The following is a 24,945-nucleotide window of genomic DNA, read 5'->3' as shown; positions in this document are numbered from 1 at the left end:
ACGCCCCGCTGCCCGCTCGGCGCCGCAGGTGCCTCCTTCCCCGCTCCGCCGGGCTCACGCGGCTCCCCCCGCCATCACGCTATTTTTAGTAAAAAACCCTCCCCGCGCCGCCTCCTCGAGCCAGCCGGGCTCGCTCAGCCGCTGCTCGGGGCTCGCCTCGACCCCCCAGCCCTTCTCTCTCTCTCTCTCTCTCTCTTTCTCCCCTCCCAGCCCCGCACGGCTCGGCCCGCCCCGCCCCGGCTCAGCCCCCGCCCCGGCCCCGCCGCAACTTTGGCTGCCCTGCCCGCCCCTCCCCTCCCTCCCCGCCCCGCTGGAAGATGGCAGCGGGGGAGCCGGCTGCAAGTTGCAGCCCGCGAGCCGAGGGCTGAGGCGGCGGCGGCGCGGGGAGGTGAGTGCGGGAGGGCACCGCCGGGGGGCACCGGGTGGGGTGTCTCGGCTGCGGGTAACCGCTTGCGTTTGGCTCCGTGAGGGGCGACCGGCACGTACGAGTTCGGCTCTGAGAGGGGGGCTCCGAGGGGCTCTGACCCCGCCGCGGAGCCGCAGCGGGACGGCCGGGGCGCTTCAAACAGCCGGAGAAGTCGCAGAGCGAATTGCGGGGACCTTGGGTCTCTTCCAGCCTGGTTATTCTGTGATTCTGGGATTCTATGAAAGCTGCCGGCGGGTCTCGGTCGGTGCCTGCCCTGCGCTGTTTCCCACAGAGAAACTCGGGAATTTAAACGCGTTTCTCTTGTAACGCCGTCAGCTTTAGTTCCTTGGCGTTTTGCTTTCTGTGATAGAAGGATAGTTTCGTGGCTTTTATGCAGGATTTAACTTGCAAGCTCACAGAGGCCCGTAAGCTCTGCTGAGAACTCATGAACAAAAAAGGAAGATATTTCATGCTAAGGTTTTTTCATATCCCCTCTCCCATCCCCTCTCCCATCCCCTCTCCCATCCCCTCTCCCATCCCCTCTCCCATCCCCTCTCCCATCCCCTCTCCCATCCCCTCTCCCATCCCCTCTCCCATCCCCTCTCCCATCCCCTCTCCTCCCCTGGATCTATTGAAGATATTTAAAATGATCTATTTTTATTGAATATTTCTAATATTCCTCTCCTGCCCGATGCATCCTGTATCAGTGGCCCCAGCCCAGGTATGTTTTGTACCCAGGGCACCTACTTTGTTGAGAGAAAAGTGCAGACTTGTTCTCGGTTGTAAACCCGGAGCAGTCTTGGAAGGCAGCTCCATCCCTTCATAGACTTAAGTTGCATCACTGTTTGTGTAAAATAGACAGGTCTCAACTATATGTAACTTTCTACTGTCAATGATGCAAATAACACCTATTCTAACATCTCTTTCCCATTATGATGGTAGAGATGTGGTCCAAAACATTGGGAAAAAACATATCGTGGCCCCAGAGAAAAACTGCAGTCAGTTATATTTTACCTGCTGCTGGTGCCAGCTTTTTTTATATAAATACTGAACAGGCTGAATTGTTGTCAGTTCAGAATTCCAAAAAAGAGAAAAATACTTGTTACACTTCTCGGTGACCAAGTTGATGGAAGTGCAGCACCATAGATAGTTTAGTCTACCCAAAATACTGTTCTTGGCATCAGGTTCCTTTGTATCCTGGTATAAAAGTCTATGTGAATGTGCAATGCACCCAAATATTTTCAACCTGACATTAAAGTGCCAGTTTGGAATACTGCAGTGTTTGGTTTTCCATTAATCTGCTTTTCCACAAACGAAGAGCAGCCTACAAGATGTAATGGGAATAGTAACTTGTGAGTTGTTGGCTATTTTCTGTTTACTACTGTCTTCCCGTGCCCAAAGAGAGCTGTTTAAAAACAAAAGTGAAGTACCATCTTCACTACTGAAAGTCCCAAAACATGCTTAATTTGGTGCAGTTGTCCTTATTGGAATTTTTCTGGGAAGAAAAGATAATATTGTGATTGAGTGGCATGTATATTTTCTAATTTCATAATGGAAGATAACAGTAAGGTGGTGGGTTGACCCAGAATGGATGCCACGTGCCCACCAAAGCTGCTCTATCACTCCCCTCCTCAGCTGCATGGGGAGAGAAAATATAACAAAAACCACATGGGTTGAGATAAGGACAGGGAGATATCACTCAGCCTGTACTGTCAGAGGCAAAACAAATTCAGCTTGGGGAAATTAGTTTAAGTTATTGCCAGTCAAAATCAGAGTAGGGTAATGAGAAAATAAACCTGAATCTTAAGAACACCTTTCCCCACAACCCTCCCTTCTTCCTGGGCTCAACTTTACCCTCCCAAATTTCTATCTCCTTTCCTCAAAGTGGCATAGGGGGATGAGGAATGGGGTTTGTAGTTGGTTCATCATGCGTTGTCTCTGCTGCTTCTTCCTCCTCATGGGGAGGATTCCTCACACTCTTCCCCTGCTCCAGCCTCCTTCAGGCATCCACATGGAGGCCTCCTTAGGCTGCAGGTGGATATATGCTCCAGCGTGGATCTTCATAGGCAGCAGAGGGACAGCCGGTCTCACCATGGTCTTTACCATGGGCTGCAGGGGAGTCTCTGCTCCAGTGCCTGGAGCACCTCCTGCCCATCCTTCTTCACTGAACAACAAGAAGTTGCTGTTAAGAATGTGGTTTGCGTACTGATATTGATCAAATTTGCGTTTACTTCTGATGATAATTACAAGAATACCAGTATGAATTAGCGTGAATACTGAGAGTGACTGAATGTAGTTTCATAGTATTCACCTAGTACTTAGAAGGAAAAATGTAGTTTTGGAAATAGTTGTTTATATACAACAGAATTTGACTATGAACAATGACAAAAAAAAATCACAGAATCACAGAATAACCAGGTTGGAAGAGACCCACCGGATCATCGAGTCCAACCGTTCCCATCAAACACTAAACCATGTCCCTCAGCACCTCATCCACCCGTGCCTTAAACACCTCCAGGGAAGGTGACTCAACCACCTCCCTGGGCAGCCTGTTCCAGTGCCAATGATAAGACAGTTGGAATATGGTCTGGTCATCTCCAAAATGCTAAATTAAGCACATATTCACTAGACTCCACGTACTATTGTCATTTTAAATGTCTCAGTATTCAGACTAGCGAGTTCAAAGCTACCCTGTGTATATAAACTGGGATAGAAAGTACTTCTGGATCACAGCGTAGTTGTAGTTGAATCACGTAGCGGTGAGAGTGTAGTATTATCTCAGGAGTGAGAGGTTTTTTTCCTTTTACAAAAGAGGTTTGGGCCAGATTTCCTGAGGATCACGCATTATGTCCTGTATGCATGTTTATGTGAAATTAACATTCCATAGGAATTGAAGTTAAAAGAATGGGTATTTATAAGAGTTTTCCAGTCTCTCCAAGGATGTATTAAAAAATGTTCTTTCTGTTGCTGCTGTAAGAAGGTACATAATATGTTTGATGACTTAAAATAAAAAAAAAAGGTAAGTCTCATGTAAAGACAGAACATTGGACTATTCCATCATAAAAGATATTTGTCATGCTTCAAGTGTTCAGTAATGATTTCCAGAGAAGTAAACGTTTTTTTCAGAGGAAGTTGTGTTCCTGAATCACTAAAGTTAGATTGTTTGCTGAAACTGATATGCGAGTGAGGCATTTTAGAGCTAACATATTACTTGATGAAATCACCTTTCATTTGCTCCTTTTGATTTTGAGCTTTTAGATAAGGATATCATATGTGACCAAAGAATTTATTTCAAATCTGATATAACATGCTTGGAATGAATGCATTACACTGTGAACATTAGTGCACTCCAGGTAATACTGTTTTGGTGTTGATTTTATTACAACAACTTTTATAATATTATGGAATTTATTTGTACCTGATAATCCATAACTTCGTCTTCAGGGAGCTTAAAATTGCAGCAAAATGGTGCTTAAGTGTGGTAAACTGTAATTGTTTCAATACCTTGAAGCTGTCTTAAAATCTGCTGCTTAAAAATACTGTTGGGCATCTGAGGACAAGATATTGGGCTAAACAGATTTTTGGTTTGATTAGGTTTTGCTGTTCATATGTTCTTACACAGTCAAGATTGGCAAGGTGAAATTATCTAATTTAGAAATTCCTTTTTGGGAATAAGTGATTGGAAACTTTTGTTGCACAGCCTTCAAGATCAGATGTTTACTTGTCTTTAGCATTAATTCAATGTATTGCATAGATTATGAGCTGGAAGGGTAGTAGGGAGCAAAGATTCGTTCCTGTTTTCCAGTAAATTCTCGTTAATGGTGTATTTTAATATAAGTGCTACAATATATCACTTGCAAATGACTAACAGCTAGCAGGATAGTTTAATTTTAAATCTATTGCAGAAATGTAAACTATTATTGTTTGAGGTAATGAAATAGTTTTCAGCGGAGGTAGCTCAGAATTGTCTGTGAGAAGATGACTACTTGTAGTATGTCTTTTATTTGTCCCTATTCCTTCAGTCTTGGAGTGGAAGGTGCTGGATTCTCTATCTCTTCATTTGATTTCTGGTCTGAGACTCTCAGTCTTTCTTTTAAGTTAATTTGTGTTCAAGATACAGAGAGCACTTCCTCTGGAATTGATAGCTGTCGCTCTTGGGACTTTGTTCAGACTTGAGTCTGTATCTGGCTGAGGCTGAGCACGTGCAGGTTTCTGCCATCGTATTCACTGAGTCCAGCTTCTGTGGCATTGCTGTTTTAACCTGGAAGAGAAAAGAAAGGCTTGTCTAATGAGTGTCTTGGAAAAAGTGCTGCCCGGTCCACTAGAGAAACTGGCAACCTTTAAGGATAAGTCAATCTCATGTGCATGCAAGGTCTGGGAAGGCTTGAGCCTGACCTTATTTTAAAGAAGGTGCTGTGCTGCTCGGTGCCTTTGATGCCTCAACCTTTTGCATTGCCAAGGGTCTTCCATTTGCAGCTCTGCACTCTGCCTTTCCCTTGCAGCTCTGTAACCTTTCACTGGAGCTGCTGGGCGAGTGCTTCCCTTGCTCTTCTCATGCTGTTGGTCTTGCTGCGTTGTTCTCATGGCCTTGTACCTGCGCACCCTGGTACTGCTATTGTGGCAGGTTTCCCATGGGAAGTGATGATCCCCCCTGCTGTAGGAATCATTCTATTTCACTATTGTTTTCTGCCGTAGTTGTTTGAAGCTTTAAGTTTGCTTTTAGGAAAAAGACAACTATTTGGTAAACGTTATCCAGTACTGTACACAAAGCTTAACAGCTGTTTTACTTGCAACACCAGCCTCTGATCAAAGGCTACTCCAGTCAGTGCTACTAGCGTCCTAAGTGGGGACAGGCAATAGGGAATTTGAACAGATTGCAAGGAAATCTCTGTAGTTTCCGTGGGAAAAGTAATATGGAGACCACCTGATGCACTGGAAAAGATGCCTGGGAGAGGATGCTTTTTGAGGGAGACCTTGCCAGTTCCTACTTGACCAGCCACTGGAGGGAGCTTTGCCTTTCCCCTTTCCATTTCCTCCTTTTGCTTTTCCAGTTTCCTTTTCATTTTTTCTGTGTTCTTCTCCTTTTATCTCCCCTCTTGTTTGAACTCAGAACTGGAGTTCATGCATGTCATCAGCTATAAACTCTGCAGGTAAATCAAGAAGGGATGTAAATATGCTTACAGATTTGTAATGAGAAGTCTAGATAAGTATGCTAATAGACTGGCACACAGTCAATTTATATCTGTTTAAGTTCAACTTACCTGATAAATTTCCTGGGTTTACATTTTGCTCAAACAGAAATCATGCATCCTCTGAGCCTGTTTTAGTCAGCTTGATTTTACCCTCCTGGTTTATTTTCTTATAAGAATATCTTTGTTCCTGCAGATATCTTTGTGCCCTTCTCTGTATCCTGTTCTATCTGAATCTTTATTCCTTCTGCAGATGTGGCCAGAACGGTAGTCTCTGCCTATATGAAATCTCATTACCACCTTGTCCAACCTCTTGTCTCACCTCTTTTTTGAAAAGCTTCGATGGTGTATCCTAGGATCTGTTCAGACTAGACTGCAAGTTTTGTTTCTTGTTACTTTTTGTGACACTCATGATTACAGTTAGTCACAGAAGCATGCACATTGGAAGGGACCTTAGGAGGCCTCTAGTCCAACCTCTTGGTCAGAGCAGAGTCCTCTCAGAATTCAGGCCATATCACTTAGGTATTTGTCCAGTTCTGTCTGGAAGACCTCAAAGGAAAGAGATTTATGGACAATCAGAACCAATACTTAGTTGTCCTCATAGCAAATTTTCTTCTTCATGTTGATTCATAACCTTCCAGTTTCAATTCTTGTCTATTGTCTCTTGGTTTTGTAAGCCTGGCTCCATCTTGTTGGTAACCCCTGACAGGCTGATGTTTGGACACCCTAAAGCCATCTCATTTCCAGGCTGAACAAGCTCTGCTCTCCCAGCTTTTCCTCGTAGGGCAAGCACTCCAGCCCCTGACTGTCTTGGTGGCTTCTGATGGACTCTGAGGTGGCATCGTTCAGGTATTGAGAGCACTAAAACTAGATGCAGCATTCCAGTTGAGGTCTGGTGCTTGAGTGAAGAGGAGCCCTAAAGCTTCGTATTGGTAAATGCACCAAATAGTAAATAGCACAAGATTCTGAAAATCCATGAATATGGCTAAGGCATTGAACAGAACTGTACTGTCGTGAGACCAAAAAATTAATACAAGCTATTATGTGTTTTTAAAATTTGTTATTGCAGCTTACATAGCGACACAGTTTATTAAATAGTTCTTATCAAAAATTTTTTGAGTCATGCAATTTTGGAGTAGGGAAGTAACGTGACATTGGATTTTTATTTTGAAACACTTTATATACATTAAAATATCCGCTTTATAGAAGCACATGAAGAAAATGATATAACACACATTCTGTATGTGTAGGCTTTTAATTATACAAAACTCTAATTATTCAAGTTTTTGACAGTTATCATTAAGTCTCCAGGGTGCCTATTGAACTGAAACCTTGCTTTGACAAGAGGTGGGTGAGCTGCAGGTGTTAACGTAAGATTTCCGAGGAATAAAATTGGAATGCTGAATTCCAAATGGAAACTAAGCAGCATGCACACAGTAACTGCATTTAGCATGTAAAATGTATAAAATATTGACATTTTACCTGATTCTTAGATAGATGGCTATTCAGTTGGTCATATATAGTGTAAAATTAGAGGAATATGCTGTCAGCAGTTACCACTTCAATCTTTTATGTTTCCTCTTATGATAGAAAATACAGCCAACATCGGTTAATAAGCCATACTGTTAATTAAGTGAAATTTTGATATTTTGAATTGAAATTGGAGCTGCATGGAGCTATATATAGTTCATATATTCCTCAAAAACATGTTTTTAAATGGAAAGATCAGTGAGTTTAAATGGAAAATTAATATTCAATAGCTAAAACAGATCATAAAGAGTCATCTATTGTGGGTTAAGTCTGACCTGCTGACCCTGATTGTCCACACCAGGGATCTAGCTGGAAGTTGCTACAGAATCCTTTTTGGCCTCTGTGTACTGTGTTTTCTTTCCATAAAAATCAGACTAAGTAGGGAGCAGAGAGGACCTGAAATTCAATCTCATCAGCAGCAACAGAGTGAAGATGTGGTGTTGTGGTTTAACTCAGCAGGCAGCTTAACACCACACAGGTGTTTGCTCACTCCTCGCTTCCGCAGTGGGATGTGGGAGAAAATGAAAAAAAAGGTGAAACTTCGCTTGAGATAAAGACAGCTTAATAGGACAGAAAAGGAAGGGGAAAAATAATAGTAATGATAAAGAATGTACAAGACAATTGATGCACAATGTTTGCCACCAGCTGACTGATGCCCAGTCCATCCCCAAGCAGCAGTCACACACCCCTGTCCAGCTCCCCCCTCCCCTCAGTTTTATATTTAGCACGATGTCGTGTGGCGTGGAATATCCTTTTGACCAGTTGGGTTGAGCTGTCCCAGCTGTATCCCTTCCCAACTCCTTGTGCGCCCTCAGCTCTCCTCTCTGGTGATGTGGTGTGAGGAGGTGAGAAGTCCTTGACTTGGTGTCAGGACGGTGTCAGCAACAACTAGAAACATCAGTGTGTTATCAGCATTATTCTCATCCTAAATCCAAGCCACTGCACTGCCCCAGCTACAAGAAGTAGAAGTAACTCTATCCTAGCCGAAACCAGGACACATTGTCGTGGCAAGCAGGACTACAGAGCTGACAAGAGTGAATAGATCAGAGCGGAATCCAAACCAAGGCATGAGTCAGAGAATGATGTGTTCATTTATAGATGATGTATCTAGGTTTAATTTATGGATACAGTCTGTAGTATAGCCTAGCAATCCATTCCTCCCTGCATTTGTACATTCCTTGCTTGAAGGCGAACAATTTGCACTGAACACAGAGCACTGTTGAACATAATGTAACGAAGAAAAGCTGAGTAAAACCTTTTAGAGTTGCTGTTTCTCCTATTTTGAACATACTAATCTCTTATGAAGATCTATCTGTGAATGAAGGAAGCATCAAAGAGAATATTCAACTGCTCTCCATAAATCCAAGTTTCTTACACAAAGTCTCTTGGAAGAACATAAGGAATCTATATTTATTGTATGCTGTCACATATACCTTGTCTCCCACTCCATCTGGTGATGCATTTTTGTATTATTGAATAGTGTTATCTTTTAATCATTTGGAACAATAGATGTCAAAGCTTCCTTGTGATTGGAAAATTAATTTAGTAAGTGGGATTTTTGGTCAATTTTTCTTTTTTTTCAGGAATTAGTGAAAAAGTTACAGTATTAATGTGATTAATCGGTGTATTACCCTAGGTTTTTACTATATTTCAGTGAGATACATGTGATTGGAACTGTACTAGCCTATTAAGGTGATTAGCTGCCTTTTAGGTCTTCTAAGAGCTGATCAGCCATTCTTTTTCCTTGTGCTAGTGCACGCCATTGATACTCATTCGGATTACGAAGAAAATGCAGATTTCAAAAGAAGTTGATAGGAATGGGCAAATTGTAAATCATTTGCTGAGGAGGACACTGATATTAACAGCAAAGGGCAAGGATTTTACATGCCTATGAGGAATTTTGGCATTGACTATATTGAGGTCAAGGTGGCACTTCTGCATGTGAAATGTTCACCTCTCCGTGGCTGTTTGTGTTGGGAGAAACAGAGAGGTTTACAAAGAAAGCTTGTGAAAGCCCTGTTCAAGGTTCAGGTCTGCTGAAGATATACGCTGTGGAAGACAGTAGTATAGTCTTCTCTTTGCCAGCCTGGAGAAGAAATGGCAAGGAGGTTAGGATTGCAGCTGGCAGCAGTTACTTGTGTGCTTCTGTCCCTTCTATCGCTAGTTTCTCTTAGTGATGCCTAAATATGTTTGTAGCTTCTTCAGTGTGTTCTGATTGCATGCAAACAGTGTGCTGCTGTGTGTAGGAGATTTTTTTTGGATGTCTGGCAAATGAAATCCTTTTTTCTCTAGGCCACAAAGTAGCAACAGAGCTGCTGCCACTATTTCACTACAGTTTTAATGGCAAAACTGCATGTGTTGCATGTGAGAAGTGTGGAAGTGCAGATTGACTTTCTAGTGACAAATCGTGTCTCACTTCTGACCCAGCTACCCATTTGCTTATCCTCAGTATGACTATCTGTACTCCTGGAGAGAGCTGCTGGGATGTGTATCCCCTGTGAAGTCTATTTGCATCATTTCTTCTCACTCCTTTTGGTTCAGTGGAGTGTTTGTATTGCTGTGTTTCTAAGAAGAGACTGGGCTTGGAGAGGACAGGAGAAATGACTAAGAGTCTGTCTTTTTCAGGTGACATTTGTATCGTAACTTATGTTTTATGCATAGAAATGTCAGAAAGATCAGAAAGCACTTCAGTATAGATAACAATTTATTACGTTGCTTTATTATGTTAATAAAACACTATGTATTCTTTGCAGTGATTTCAGTCTTCAGTACTTCATGAGAGAGAATGAAAAGATATGTTTTCATATTTTAAGGCCACAGAAATAAAAAAAAAAAGAAAAGGTAGATGAAAAGAATACTTTAAATTCTGCTTGCTTACTCTGATGGAAGGGGATTTTCTTCTATGAAATTGATTAGCTATGTGACACGTAAGCTGAAGTAGTTCTCTTTAAGCATCGTCTGGTTGCTTCTTTTTCAGGTCCCTATTGCTGTGGTATGTATGCGGTGATTTTATATTACTGTCCTTTGTGAAAAACTATATAGCTTCCTGCTCCAGATATTTTAAAATCAAGATAATGGAAACACCAAAATCTGTCATTTGTGGTACATAGTTGTATGCTAAAGTGAATGGGAGCTGCATGGATTGTCAAGGCTATAACTGGGGGTTAATCTGTTTATCTTTTTTTGTTCTTATTTGGGGATTTTATTTCAGGTAATCCATTGCAAAAGGATGTAGAGAATGTGCTAAGCAAACACAAATCAAAATAAAGGCAATGACTCTTCATCCTTAAAGCAAAGAACATCAGTGCAATGGTCTGCTAGCTTTTCATATGCAGGCTATTATTCTCTTATCTACAGAATTTTCCACTAATGTTGCTGCTTCAGTTAGGCAAAGGAATAATTAATTATACTGATATTAACTGAGCCGATGTTACTGACACATATCAAGGTAAATAAAATGAGAATCTCACTTGTATGAGGGAATGTGTTAGCTAGTGATTAATTCTAATTATACTGCATTAAATCTAACTGCATATCGCCACCTAGAACCCAGAATTTTAGTAGTAATTGGATTCTCATACTTTGGTTTTTAAAAATCTGAAGAATAATATAAATTCTGTGGAACTTTTTCTGTAAAGTTTAAGTTTCTGTAAAAATTAAGCATTATTTAAAGAAAGTAACTCGTTTTGGTCAGGAAGCTTTGGTCAGCAGCTACTAAAGAAGAGGTAGGATTAATGTGAATTATCATTGTATAACTGTAGGGGTTTTACCTGGTTTAAATTATTATATATTACAGTATGTTATTATGTAATGCAGAAGTTTCATATTTTTCTATGAAAAGTAGGTACTACTTACAATATTTCTATTTTGGAAGATAACTGCTACATCTGAATCCTCTAGGTTTACGCTGGTATAGAGTAATACTGGCTGTGACATCACTAGAACAACAAATCTATGGAATATAGCTCAAGAAATCATGAGGTTCTAACTATTTTCTGGTTAATTAACTGTTTAAAGTCAAAATAATATTCCGCATATAGGCAGTAAGCATTGATGTTATGTAGTAAATAGTACTTGAAACCAGTTTAATTCTGCTTCTGTCTTTAAAAAATGTCTTCATTAGCCACTAAGAACAGTGCTGCCAGGAGAAATAAAGTAGAGTTTAAGGGAATGAAAAATACACTTACTTTAACCTGGAATAGATGAGGAAGAAGCTTTTTGGTTTAGTAACTGCAGGATTACTTAGTGCTGTGGTTCCCATTTCCTAGTAGTAATAAATTTGACTTCTGTTGTTTCACTTTACATTGATTTTTCTTTTGCAATGCATCTGAAAATTAATAGAAGCTTTGCCTATTTTATTGTGATTCTGTAGTAAAAGGAAAAAAAATAACTTTCATCCTAAGAATTACATGTGGGAATAAAGCCAATAAAATCTTAGTGATTTAAATGGAAGTGAATATTTCTGGGAAGCAAATGCAGGCTTTGGGCATGGATATAAGGATTAACACAGGTAACTGAATTACTCACGATCATATTGGCTGATGGCAACTAGAAAATGCTCAGAGTCAACCATCATTGCTGACAGAGAAGTCACCTGGGAGTGGATATGTAATCAAAGAACTCTTCATCTCCATCCTGCTTCTAATCTCACCCTGGAAGCTGCAAGAAGTCACCACAGAACTGTTCTCCATGTCATGGTATCTTACATCTATTCCAGAGAGTCTAATTTTTTTTTCTCAATGGTCATAGAAAGGGTGTTACCAAACCTTGAATACTGTGGAAGGAAAACATCTGTTTCACATATCTGTAAGAGATTCCATGAGTCAGATAAATAATTAAGGAGCTAGTGAAGAGAGGAGTCTCCAAGTAAAATAAAATAAAATTACTACATTTTTGTTATTTGAATACCCATATTCCCATTGTGTTGCAAATGTATAGGATGCACAGAGTTGAATAATTTCTTCCTGGATAGGTAGTAACATCAAATAATAGCGAAGCGTGGTTGATTCTTGATTTTTTGAAGGCTTATTCTATTTTGGTGCTGGGTTCCTGATTAGAAGGAGTCGTCTGTCATGTCCTAGTGGAACTAAATTTAATAATGTAATAGAGTTTATTCGCTATTCAATGTGTAATGTTTGGAACAAAAAAGGATCAATGGAAGAGTCCTCCAGTCTGTGAGAGGTTGTAAAATCTCCCATTTTGTTATAGAATGGGATGTATTTTCTCTTTTTTATTGTTATTGATACACAGAAGGTGATTACAGCTTTGTGTATAAGCGCTGGAGACAATTTGCAGTCAACTGAATAGTTGAAATGAAGAAGCTGAAGGAAAGAAGGAACTTTCAACACCGGTCTCTTTTAGAGAGTAATGAGCTGTGAAGAAACTTCTCTACTTTGTTTTTCCGTCTACTGACTTCTGCACTGTGACTTATACCATATCCTGTCAAGAAGGGTCTGGAGTCCAGGAATATTGTAAAGTGCTTATTTGCATTTTCTTTTCTCAGGGAAAACAGCTGGCCGGTGTATTGGCCTGGTGGGTATGTAGTCACAGGTAATAACAGTGGTGTTACCTATACACACTGAGCCATCGTTAACACACTCTGTGCTGGTACAAGACCTTAAATATGACAGTGCCTCCTCTTGTGAATAAAGATGTTTTCTTGCTGTGTGTTTTTCCCCACAGCTTTTTCCCAGTTTCCATGGCAGCCTGAGTCCCAGTCTGTCTCACAGCTCTAAACAGAAAGCTCTCTACCAGCCATAGGCAACCAGCATGGACAAGTCTTAGCCTAGTTTTTTTCCCTCTTCCTGGCCTGAACAATGCAGAATTTTGGCTTACAGGCTTCTTAGTGACTCAAAATTAAGAGGGGCAACTCATCATGAGAGAAGGAAAAAGAAGGGCTCTTCTTTTCCTGGAACAGTTCTTGCCATGCTCAGCATCCAAATCACAAAACCCCTCTAGATAATGAGTTGATCCTTCCAAGTCACAAGACGTGGAAAAGCCATCGTTGAGCTCTGCCTGCAGCTTCTAATGCTTCTTGTCCAGCTTTCATGAAAATCTAACTATAGATCAGGAGAATGTCTGCACGTAGCTCACCTTTGAGGGCAGGAAGGAGATGACAACCAAAGCAGTGTAGGCTTGACAGACTGAAAACCGAAGCTCAAACAGCATTGCACTGTTGTTTAGCATACAAGTGATTTCTAGCTCACAACAAGTTACTTTGGACAAGCTGAGTACAAAACTTGGAGACAACGGAGGAGCATGAGTGCTGCCTTAAGTGTCTTCATCAGTTGGTACCCCAAACCTAAGTGAGTGTGTGCTCCTAGCATGAACAACCAGCAGTTTTGGCCAGCTTACCCATGTTATACATCTAAAACCAGCTTAGGTTTACTATTTATTCCTCAGGTCTCTAATTCCAGATAAGTAACTTCCCATATGATTTATCTGCTCATGACCAGGAGAATAATTCTAAACTGTGTCTGGTGTGTTTAAGATATAGGGAGTAAGCAGGTGTTTAGAGACAGTAGTTATGATCTGTAACTTTGCAGACTAGGAAATGCATGCGGGATAGGAGACCTAGAGAAGAAAAATGTGCTGCATCTATATTTTGTGTTTTTCCAGACTGAGCTGAATGATAAGTGGATCACGACACTCTGAATTTCCCTTCCTTCAGGCTGGAGTGGACACTTGAAACTAGTAGTCGTGTGTTCTCTCCATTTATGACAAAGCTGCTTCACTTGATGATCTGTCCTAGTCTGATCCAGGAGAGCTGATATAGCAGTACTAGAAGTGGGACAGCTGTGTTTGGTCTGAAATCAAGCCCGAAGGTCCTGCTGTGTAAGATGTTTTCTGTTTCTTAAGTAGTTAGGTGTCTGCTGAGCTGCCATCAGGCAGACGGTAGAGAATAAGAATGTTGGGAGAATGGAAGTCTCTAGAGCTGTACTCAAGAGGTTATGATGGTGCTTCAGTGCAGGGCTTTGTTGCCGGCCTTGCATGGTGGAGTTGCAAGTCCTTGTATTGCTCTTGTTCTGCAGCTGGGGGGTGGTTGTATACAAAAGCTCACATCTCCTCCTTCTGTCAGTATGGGTAGTAAGATAGTTCTGAGTACCGCCAATCCTGGGGCTGACAGTTGGGTGGATTATATAGCCTATCACATCTGTCCTTCTCTTCTGCTGAATCAGGTTAAGTTACCTGTACACGTATCTAGCCTAGAAGTTCAGCTTCTCTGAGTTGGTTTTTATTAGAGCAGTTTTGGGGGTGATAAGTGGGAATACCTCCAGGGATGATGACCCAACAACTTCCCTGGGCAGCCTTTCCAATACTCGACAACCCTTTTGATGAAGAACTTTTTCCTAATATCCAGTCTAAAGCTCCCCTGGCACAACTTGAGGCCATTTCCTCTTGTTCTATCACTTGTTACTTTGGAGAAGAGGTCAACACCCATCTCACTGCAACCTCCTTTCCAGTAGTTGTAGAGAGTGATGAGGCCTCCCTTCAGCCTCCTTTTCTCTGGGCTGAGCTACCCCAATTTCCTCAGCCGCTCCTCATAAGACGTGCCGTAGACCTTCACCAGCTTCATTGCTCTTTCAGTGATGAATATGACTCATATGAAATGAAGGAACCCTTTGACATTCTTGGTTTTCAGCAACACTGGAAGTGCTGTTGTCACAGAAAAAAAACCCCGTAGATGGGGGAAAGCAAATCATAGAATTTGGTGACGTCAGCGGGCAGTATTGAAAAGAGAGAATTTTTAGAAATTGGAATAATTAAATTGATGGCCAGGGAGCACATCTAAACAAAACCATCTTTGTTATATTATTGGCAAAAATAAGTATGTAGACCCATATCTGAAAAGAAATTACAGATTAATTGCTATGCTACATATTGATACAGGTTGACCTAGATAACCAGGCAAAATATTATCTTGATCCAAGTTAATTAGAGAAGCCCAGGTTGAAATTAGTTGAGTGTCCTAGTTGGACACTCATATCATCTGGGAATGTACCAGTAAAGAAGGGAATTACAGAAAGTTGTTGAAGCTTGATCTAAGGAAGAGAAATATCAAAGTTGTTAAATGTGGGTGACACTAAACTTGTGTAAACAAAATAGTTGCTGCAGCTCTGTAATGAGATCACACAAAATGGTTACAATATGAGGAAATCTGTAAATTTAGAGGGAAAGCTGACACATAAGATTGGTTTTAGTATTAACATCTGAGGAAAAAAAGCATGATGAGTGGATGGGCAAATTAAGGTAATAAGAGAGAGCATCTGAGTAGGAGAAGGAAGACTTGTATAGAAGGGCTGAGTTTATGGTAGCCACCTTGGGGACTGTATTGAGGGGTTGAGCATGAAAATGGGAGTTTTGAGAGATAACGTAAAACTTTCCTTAATTATATTTGAATAATTTCCTGACAGATATCGTTGTTGCTATGTCAAGCTGTGATGTGCTGGAAGAATCTGGTTTCAGTATCAAGGCTTAGTACAGGTCCTTAGTAGGAAAGTTACTTCAGTTTAAGATAGAGTGTACAGAAAACTGTTGAACTTGGAGATGTTACCAGTTCAAGCTACCTCTCATCTGAAATTATGGCTTTTTAGCCATGTGTATGTTTTAAGTACATATTACAATGTAGGATCTTTAACATTTTGGTATATTTGCTGTTCAATTTTTTTTCCCTTGTTTTTAAGCGTAGTGTTAACTTACATATTTCTGAGCTTGATACAACTTTGATACACTGATTAGGTCTTTAATGAAGTTGATAGTAACAGGCTCAGTTCGTTTTATGTTCTGAATGTATTCCTTATTAAACTGGTCAGATTATTTGTAACAGTCAGTATAAAAACTATATTTATAAGCGCCAGCATGATGTAATTGCATTTAAGCATGGGATTTTGGGTTTGGGTTTTTTTTGAGAATAAATCCATTTCTTTTTTTGGTGTCCTTAGACAGTGCATTGCAGATGTTAAGTTTGTCTTTCCTTTTCTTATATAACACAGGTATGTCAGCAATTACTTTTCTGTCAAATATTGCAGTGTAACTGAATAAGAGCCTGGATTTTCTTCTTTTCTGTGATTATGCTGCACACTTTTTTTTTTCCTTTTTTTTTTTTTTTTTGATGAAGTGTAAGATATGTGCCTAACTTCATTGTTAGTTTCGCTGATTGCCTTTGGATGACTTGGAACAAAGTGTGCCCCTGTTGTATCAGGTCTCTAAATCTTAGAAAGAACATGCAAGTGTGTTCACAGTTGCATAAATGCAGCTAATGAGTTCCAAGAGGCAGATAAAGACCACAGAACTATGAATAGAATAACTTGTACTGAGCACACTGACCCTTTCTAAAAATTAGTCAAGTTTTGAATTAATACTATGCAGACTCGTATCGAGGGCTAAGCTAAGTCAATGTGACAGGCAGTATGTATAGTGTGGAAGAAGATGTGGGAGATACAGGAAAATAGAGTGTAAAAAGAAAGATTGAGTTTAACAGTACTGCAAATGACTGGAGCTTGTAAGAGTGATGTATTTAACCAATAATGTATGAAAAATCATAGAATAATAGAATCGCCACGTTGAAAGAGACCCACCGGATCATGGAGTCCAACCATTCCTATCAAACACTAACCCATGTCCCTCAGCACCTCGTCCACCCGTGCCTTAAACACCTCCAGGGAAGGGGACTCAATCACCTCCTTGGGCAGCCTCTGCCAGTGCCCAGTGACCCTTCCTGTGATGGTTTGGTGTGTCTGAGCAGGAGAACCAGAGTACATTCTGTTGTTCCAAGCTGCTACACTCTTTATGCTTTTGGCACAGTCTTTTAGCCTATCTAGTGTTCTACTGCAGCCAAAGCAACCTGTATGACCAGCCCAGCGTTTAGTTGAGTGATGTGGCAATCTCAGGCAAAATGAGTTTGACTGCTGGAAAAAGTGGTGTAGAAAAAGCTTTGGAACTGCTGGTGGCAGTCACTGAGTACCAACCATACTTCAGAGCCTTATTTATAGCTCTGGCTTCTGGAGTACCCGTTGTGGCCAATGAAAGGACCTCAGAGATCTCCATAAGCTATTCTTCAGTAATATTTGTAGAGATACTCCACTGAACATTCCTTATGGCATTTTCAGAAGAATTGGAGGCTGGCAGAGCACTGTGTCTCCAGTAGGTTATCATGTAAATGATGATACCGGTAGGTATGGGATAAATTAAGAGGATTGAGAATCAAAAAGTCACTATGTTTTTACACTGGATGAAGTGGAGGGCAGACAATACTATAGAAGACATGGTTAAGAAAAACTCCCTTAAAGTTGTCCTAAATATGGCCAGTATTCTGTTGTGTCTTGATCTTCCTCATATTATTGGCTGTGCACCAAAATCCTAGTGTCTAACAAGCACAGATCTAGGCCATGACTTCTGTTAGAGTAGTTTGCAGGCAGGAGACAATGCTGGTTCCTTTTTGTCCCACCTACCACTTCACTATAGGATGCAGCTGACTTGGAGAGGGTGTGCAGCTGGGCTGCAAGCTCTGTCAGCAAACTCTGCTGGTTTACTTTTTCTATAGCTGGAAGATTCTGGTTGTGGGCAACAAGGACTTCTAGAAGACACTAGAAGAGGTTTATATTTCTTTCCTCTCTACTCCCCAGTTTTTTCACAGTGGGAATATGAGGTCTTGAATAGTGGAACCATGGCTTGATGGGAGTAAAGCATGGTGGTAATTCAAGTTTCCCAACTTTATTTTTTTCACAGATTAATTTCACATAAGCTATGTTTGCAGATTGTATTTTATATCCTTTATCAGCAGGAACCCTTAATTACCTTGTCTCACAAATGTTACTGTAGTATTTGGAAGATGCAGTTCCAAAAACCTGGGCACGGTTTGGTATTCGATAGGAATGGTTGGACTCGATGATCCGATGGGTCTTTTCCAACCTGGTGATTCTATGAGTCTATGTTTGTACAGGCACCAAAAGGACTCTCTTGTTCTGGTAAGCAGTAGGAGGAAAAATATCTTTTGCTCTCTAATCTTTCCTTTACCAGGAGGTGAAGAGTTTTGTCCATCGAAGTTATTAACAGTAACGTAACAAGTCTTTTATGGTGATCGGTTTATGTCAGTGTGTATTGATAGGATTCAGTTCTTAAACTCTGGAAATCTGAAGACGGATGCAGACAGGTTTGCATCTGTTAACACACATGAAGCACAGCTGTCAGGTTGAGGCTGAGTAGTACATCTTTGCTCAGTCAACATGCATATCTGATTGAAGTTTAATCACCTATTTTGAAGGGAGGAGTTTATACACACCTTTAATGTGCTGCTTTTTTTTGCCTTTTTTACCTTTTTTAGTGTTGTCATTCAGTAATCGAGGTTACAACCAAAAGAAAATCTTTTAAGGTGTCCTTAGTGCGAGGTACTTTGGGCTTGGGAAGTCTATGAACTGTATATCACTGGAAGAGTTAACCTGGGAGATGTCAGTGTACACTTTTTGTGGGTTCTGTATGCTTCATATAAGCATCAGATATTGTGGGAGAGGCAATTCTGGCTGAGATAGACCCACCACATTTTCACTTGTATACAAAATGATTGAGAATGAAGAACTTGATGAGAATCTATGAAGTGGTAGGTCTACCTGAAATAAATTTATGGCATTGCTTTTGCTTTCTGTCCAGAGAAAACAGAGTAGCTGCATATATTCAAGTCCTACTGTTAGATATAAGGTAGGATGCAGATGCGCTTTGAACAATGTCTTTCAGTAGTGTATATTGTAGTAGAATTGGAAAGAAGTTATTCTAACATCCTAAACATTAATTGTGGTCCACCAGTGAAATAAGCTCTGGAATTCTATGTAGATAGTATTTATGGGACTGACTGATCTGATTTTGAGAATGCAGAACTGTAGCTTTAAATGCCTCTCATACTTAACTGAATTTTTTCTGTGTCAGGGAAACAGTAATAGCACATATTTTTCATCAAAGTAGCTCCTGTAGTCTGTAATGCATTTTCTTTGGCAGATGCAAGCATTTAATTGTGACTCCATGCCTAAACATAGGTAACTAAAGCCTCTACATCCCGAGGAAAAGGTGTCATTCTCACTGACAGTATTAGCAGATATTCCTGACTTAAAAAAGGTGTTGTATTATTTGAGAAAAGCCTGACATTTTTCTTTCTGAACCTCTTATCTAATTCTCTTGCTATATGAAATGCATCATGGAAAAAAAAAAAAAAATCTGGTGCATTATCAGTATCTGTTACTTTTCCCTGCTCCAGTTAGTTACAAGACTAGAAAAATAGCAAAGCACAGAGAACCTCTTCCTGTGTCTTGGTGCATCGACTTTTTTGTCTACAAGTAAAGTTCTTTTATTATCCTTACTTTAATAAAAAAACCCCAAACACGAAACTATGAAAGAGGGGGTAGTTATTGCTTTTTCTTTATTGTCCAGAATGTCAGCCACGTCAATAGATATTTAACTGTTAGGAGTCTGTAGTACTAAGAATGTTGGAATATCATTGTAGATTTCAACAGGATCAAATTTTTATTATTCCATGAATATTTTTTGCTTCAGCTGAAGGTGCTTTCCCCATGCTGAAATTGAAATGTTTGCTTTCTTGCTCTATTTAAATATCAAAAGGTACTTACTGTAGGTTCTTTGATTTGCCTATGGCATGAATTGCTTTGCACCTCTCGAGATATTTTGCCTGTGGGTTTATTGTTTCCTCTTCCTCAGCTAATGCTGTCATACTTCCATTCATTTTTGAATGAGTGATCTGCATTTCTGAACAGCATTATAGCTTTTACTTACTATTTTTCCTTGTCTCTTTGTCATAATAATTGACTGTTTTAGCTGAAGGCATATCTTGGGATAAAGCTCAGTTTCTTACATCATCTTCTGGCAGCCCAGCAAATTCCCTTTGCGTTTTCAATGTCCTCTTCTGTCTCCAGTTCTGTTTCTCACTTTCAGGGTTATTTGTTCTTGATTGGCTACAACTGGGTCTTTTTACCTTCCTGTAAGAAATTGGGTTGCTTTCTGCTTGTACTGAAACAAGAAAAGGGTGTCGCAAATGGAGCTTGCCAGCTTTATAAGGCATTGTCAGGGATAACAAGTGAGATGCATCTTTTTGATGTTTCTACGCATTGAAAAAAAAAAGCTTTGCAGGATGATTAAATTGAACAGTGTTAATTGACTGGTGCAATACATGTGTGGCTGCAGCATCTGCAGAGTGGTTGCTTAGCCCTGGAAAGTCAAAAGACTGTGTGCCATGAACTTCCTTCAGCATTGGTTCAATTTTGTGCTTTCTGTGTTATTTATTGAGTTTTTTTTGTAGTGGTAGAAATACTGTAACTTACTGATAAGGCTTTTTTTCAGTTCTCACTGGTGGCTGTTTTGTATTAAACCTCACATCAACATCTGTAACGTCTTTAAGTTTTTAGCAGACGCATGATCTGATCTGATGATTCTTCTTCATGTTGGTTGAATGTTCCCACAATTTGGAAAGTCAAATTGTGGACTAGTGCTGCAATAACTGAAAACTCAATAACTATCTTTCTGTGTGCAAGCAGAAAGTTACTTTTTCATATTATTTTATTTTCAATCGCCAGTATCACTTACATCCGTAAATTTTATTGACATATTAATCAGAAAAATCATTAGTCACAAATCCTGGATGTTGCCTTTTAGACTTAAGGTTGATCTTTAGCAAGACTAGAGATCCCTGAGAAAAGGCTTATGCTACATTTGCCTTATCCTTGATTCATCAGCCTGAAAGGACCTGAGATTTGTTTCACTCGGAATTTGAGTGGGTTTTGGAAGGAGATGATGTCACTACACTCATTTCTCGGGAGACCTCATCCGCTTTTATGCAGGCTATTTTAGCTAGAGGTTTATGGTTAGGGATGTTTATGTTCATGAGGAAATTAGCTTCTTCCAGCTGTGGGACAACGTAGTTGTTCTATAATTACTAGTTTTAAGCTCAAATTTTATGTTGCCAATAAGGCATAGTTGAAGTTGAACAAAGGACTTTCTCATTGCAAAAGTCTGTGCCTTTATTTAAAGTTTCTGTGTCTTTTTAAAATAATTCTAATTATTTAGTAAGTTGGGCATTTTCCACTAGATAGAGTGGATTTTTTTTGCTCTTCTATTTGCTTTCATATTTTGGGTTAGATTTTACTTTGCTGTAACTCTCTTTAGACAAACCTAACCATAAAGTTGTCTGTGTATCCTGAAGTCAAGAGGAATTTGATTACCATGCTATTAAAGTTTAAAAATAAAATAAAATAAAAAATACAATAGTATCTTTATACTAAGTAGAAAAAAACCCTGCATATACTGGAAAATATTTTAATGTGGTTTTTTTTTTACCAGTCTGTGGTGTGGCATGCATAATGTCCTCGAACTTAACGTTGTAGCTTCTGTTGAAGCTTGTTTTTAGTTGAATTTGCAATATGGTTGATGTTGTAACAAAACAGAGTTAGGTAGCTGCTGTGAGAAGTCTGCAGCAGGAAATCTGCAGCTGTATGAGCTGTCATGGAATGGCAACAGGTTGTTGGGATTCTGCCAGTAAAAATAACATAAAATCTATTCCCGTTTGTGCATCTGGATTTACTTGCTACAAGAGTTTGGAATTGAATCCAAATGTTACTGTATAATTTTAATTATTTTCTCTAGTGCTTGTTGCCTGTTGTGGGAAAAACATCTAGGACAGCTTTCATTAACATCTCTCTCTATAGACATACATTTACCAAAGTGGCTTATGCTTAAATGGTGAGTGACAGTACGTTTGGATCCGTGTGTAAATTTTATACAGGAAAAAAAGCACTGAAAATTATATTTCTGTCTCTTTTAAAACCCAGGTATCCTAAAAATGGGCTGTTAATATCTTTAAGCTCCTAAACTGTCCTACCTTTCTCGTGTACTCATAAACCCTGTATCTTTGCTTTTACCTTAATTCTACTTTGTTCAGAATGTACCAATAGATGTGTTTAGGAATTACAATTTGTAACTCTGGTTTTAGATTTTTTTTTTTTCTTTTTTCTTACTACTGGAAGATCCATCTTGCTGAAAGCTGCATGGAAAAGTTGCTTGTCACATTCCTCCTCCCAGAAGTTTGCTCAAAACTCTGTTCTGTTCCAACTCCCACATTTCTTGTGTCCCTTCCTGCCTCTGTGCCTTTGCTAATCTGTCTGTGCACTTCTGTTTGAGTCCCAAAGGCTTAAGAAAGGTCCTATTTTGCTTGACATTAGTTTTTTTCACATTAGTTTGACAGATGATGGTTTCATTTAGAATTGCTTCTGCAACCTGAAAATCTTTTTTTGAAAGCTGCCGTATTTCCCTTTCAGTTTCTCATTCTGCTGGCCTCTTTGAAGTTATGCAGTCATAATTAAAGTCATTGCATCATCTAATGTTTGTCTTTAACATATGATAGATTTGGATAAATCACAGGTCAAGTGCTATGTTACCTACCACCTAAGACAGGGCTGATTATTTATTTTTTGTGTAAGAAAATAGCTTTTGCTGTCCTTTTACCTATTTAAGAGGCAACAGCAAGTGTAATAAGGTGTCACTGAAGCATAATATGAATTCTGTGATTCTCTTTGACTGGTTGACATCTACATACCTGTTCACACCTGTAGGGTAATAAAAAAAAAACCCCAAACCCACTCCTGTCACGTCTGACAACTCCTAAGTTCGTGTCCTTAACAGAGGCGTGCAAGCTGAATTTAACATGGTGAAATCATAGAAAACTAATTGTGCGTGAAAAGAATTTTCAGACTTTTACCTGCCATCTGGTTTAACTGCCTGATGCAGAAAGTCTGTTTTCTTGTTTGTATTCCACTGCTGAAAATGCCGAAGTATTAATCAAACTTCTGTGTAGTCCCTGCTGAGACATACTCTTATCAAATGTCAGTTTTAATCCTAAACTTGTCTTGTCAAGACAAGTAAAGTTCTACTGTAAGAAATCCACTGTCAAAAGACATTCAATACAAACGTTCTTCAAGACATCAGCTTTACTGAAAGGTTTATATTTTTCTAAAATAAGCTCTACAAAATTTCTCACTTGTCAAACAATGCCAATAACTACTTAAACAATTAAAGACTCTGTGGTAATAATTCTTTAGACATTGAAAAGGAATAATTGAAGCCAAATATATGTAGAAGCAAGCGTAAAAAAAAAATGTCCAAGCTTTGATAAAATACAATGACAGCAAATGTAATATTTTTCTAATGCCAAGTTTATGTACAAAAACTCAGCTTATATATTCTCTGTTCATCCATATGCTTTTCTGAGGAAAATTTGACTAAAACTTGTTTTCATTGAATGGAAAAATACTTGGCTGTTAATTAAGCAAGAAAAGCTTGGTAGTAAAACCAAGAAAAAAATCTTTTGCTGTTAAGCAGATAAACCCACTTTTTTATCATAGATTTAATTGGAAATTTGCGACTCATCTTGACTGCTTTTAATGCATGAAATAATATTGGACAGCATCTCATGTATTGCGTTACTCTACTTTCTGCTAGGCTTGCAAACAACTTCTGTGTACCTATATCCCCTCTCCTATGTCGATTCTCTAGTTAGTCTGACTTCATCACTTTATTAAAATCTTTCTTGGAGTAAAGGAAAATTTTCTGTCTAGTGGAAGCTGGAATTACCAAAGATCCAAATATATCGGTGGATTTGAAGTTCTTTGCTTTATATTTTTTTTTGCTTGTTTTCAAATACTCATTTTTCATGTTAATATTTAAGGCTTATAAGCAGTACAGGAGCCATTTTAATTTATTTTTTTTTCCTAAGACGGTATCTTTTCTCATAAGTGACTTGGACTTTATAAAAATCAGGAGTATATGTAAGTATAGAAGAGGACAGTAATTTAACTCTAAATAATCTGAGACTTGTATGGCTTTTTGCATATGCCTGTGTCACAGAAGGAATGTGTCCAGCTACTATCTGTGCTAATATCTCTACATAAACATATCTAACATGAATTTGTACTTTTCAATGATATTCAGACTTTTTAAGGCAATGGTGATGATCCCAAATGTTTATATTTGTCTTGATGATCGCATCAAAGTGTTAGATTGTTACATACTGAGGAGGATTTCGGTGAGGAAGATAATGTCCTTTTTCCTTAAAAAAAGAAACTTTATTGCAATGTGTCTAAAAAATGAACCCAAGCAAGTCCAGAACTTGCTGCTAGATTAGTACTTTAATACTGAAGCTTTCAAGATAGGTACTACAAGCTTGTTATAAATTTCAGAAAGTTTTTAAGTAGATACCTAATTAAGAATAAGATATCTGCATACTGTATTGTAAAATACTTAATCCTACACTAAGCTCTGGATACCAAAGGCTTTGCCATAGAACTGCTAAATTTTCACTGAAAGCAGTTATATACCCCAGAATCTATTGGGCTGGACTTTGGTAATGCTACTGGTAAATCTGCACTGCACTTGCATATAAAGGTCAGTGCATAATAGCATTGCGCTGCATAATGTCCTGGTTTTAGTCTAGCTTACTCTTATTTTATGTTTGTGAACCACATATCATGGAAGTGGAGTAGAAGAGCATATAGCCCTCTGCTCTTTGAGCTGATATCTTTAAGTCCTTCATGTTTAGAATTCACACCAATAGTTCTTAATCAGTGTAATCTTATTTTTCTATATGACAATTCATGTCCTAATCAAATTTTGAAGGATTGTATAAGGTTAGAAGGGTTGGATGGGCGCTCTGGGTTTGGCGTATGTGAGTAAAATTCACTTCAGTAAAAGCTTGCTGTAATTTGTCGTCCAGTCATTATGTTGGCATGTATTTATTATCTTAAAAAAAAAAAATCTAAAAATTGATCTCTA

The 24,945-nt window shown here is 39.3% G+C and overlaps 1 protein-coding gene across 1 annotated transcript in view; it reads left to right on the top strand.

Annotated features, from left to right (window-relative positions):
• Positions 1-371: 371 nt before the first annotated feature.
• The window catches only part of HDAC9 (histone deacetylase 9), a 420,133-nt gene continuing 395,559 nt past the window's right edge, over positions 372-24,945 (top strand). The window contains exon 1 of the mRNA XM_069860329.1: positions 372-388. The gene's annotated coding sequence lies outside the window, so the exon portion shown is untranslated. The remainder of the gene's footprint in view (positions 389-24,945) is intronic.

Source organism: Phaenicophaeus curvirostris, chromosome 6, assembly GCF_032191515.1.
Source record: "Phaenicophaeus curvirostris isolate KB17595 chromosome 6, BPBGC_Pcur_1.0, whole genome shotgun sequence".
Lineage (NCBI taxonomy): Eukaryota > Metazoa > Chordata > Aves > Cuculiformes > Cuculidae > Phaenicophaeus > Phaenicophaeus curvirostris.
The sequence above is the reverse complement of the archived record's forward strand: the minus strand, read 5'-3'. Positions and strand labels throughout refer to the sequence as shown.